Source organism: Sinohyriopsis cumingii, chromosome 3, assembly GCF_028554795.1.
Source record: "Sinohyriopsis cumingii isolate HCF-2022 chromosome 3, ASM2855479v2, whole genome shotgun sequence".
Lineage (NCBI taxonomy): Eukaryota > Metazoa > Mollusca > Bivalvia > Unionida > Unionidae > Sinohyriopsis > Sinohyriopsis cumingii.
This window is the reverse complement of record NC_142963.1, coordinates 140838913-140839734: the sequence shown is the minus strand read 5'-3', so window position 1 is coordinate 140839734 and position 822 is coordinate 140838913.

Below are 822 nucleotides of genomic sequence, written 5' to 3'. Positions count from 1 at the left end.
TATATTTCAAGTAGAACGTGGATGATAAGGCTCATGGTAGATTGATATTTCAAGTAGAATGTTTGTATTAATACACATGTAGATTGATATTTCAAATAGAATGTGGATGATAATGCTCATGGTAGATTGATATTTCAAGTAGAACGTGGATGATAATGCTCATGGTAGATTGATAGTTCAAGCAGAATGTGGATGATAATGCTCCTGGTAATGCTTGTGTTAGAGTCATGTTTTGTGGGACAAGTCACATTGAAAGCACATAAACTAAAATAGAATAATATGTTAGCAACAAATATGTACATGTGAATCATGAATGCGACCCACACAATTTAATTCCAAATGTACCGATATTGCATATCAGGTGTTGCTATGTGGAACATTATATATCATTCTCTCACTATAAGGCCCTAAATACTAACATCGTTCCAGTTAAAGGCGAGCATGTTTAGTAAAATTACATATATCATGTACTTAATTATACAACCGTCTCACTAAAATGGGGAATATTCTGTATCAGTGATGAGCAAGACATCTTGGATATAGTGTCGTTTATTCATATATCTTATTTTGCTTGAGCTAATTTGCTATATCTAACAAAACTGAAAATAAAACAATATTCAAGTAAGAATAAGTTCTACACGACATGTTCTGATGATTATACGAAGTACGGTCTTAGTTTGCGAATATGTGTTATAATGTTATTCCAACTTGAATTATTGCTACATATGTTAAAAAAAATACACGATTTATGAAAATCGTATGTTCGTTTTATTATATTGTGGTGGCCCATAGTTTGGAGTTGTAAACCAATGGATTACGTGA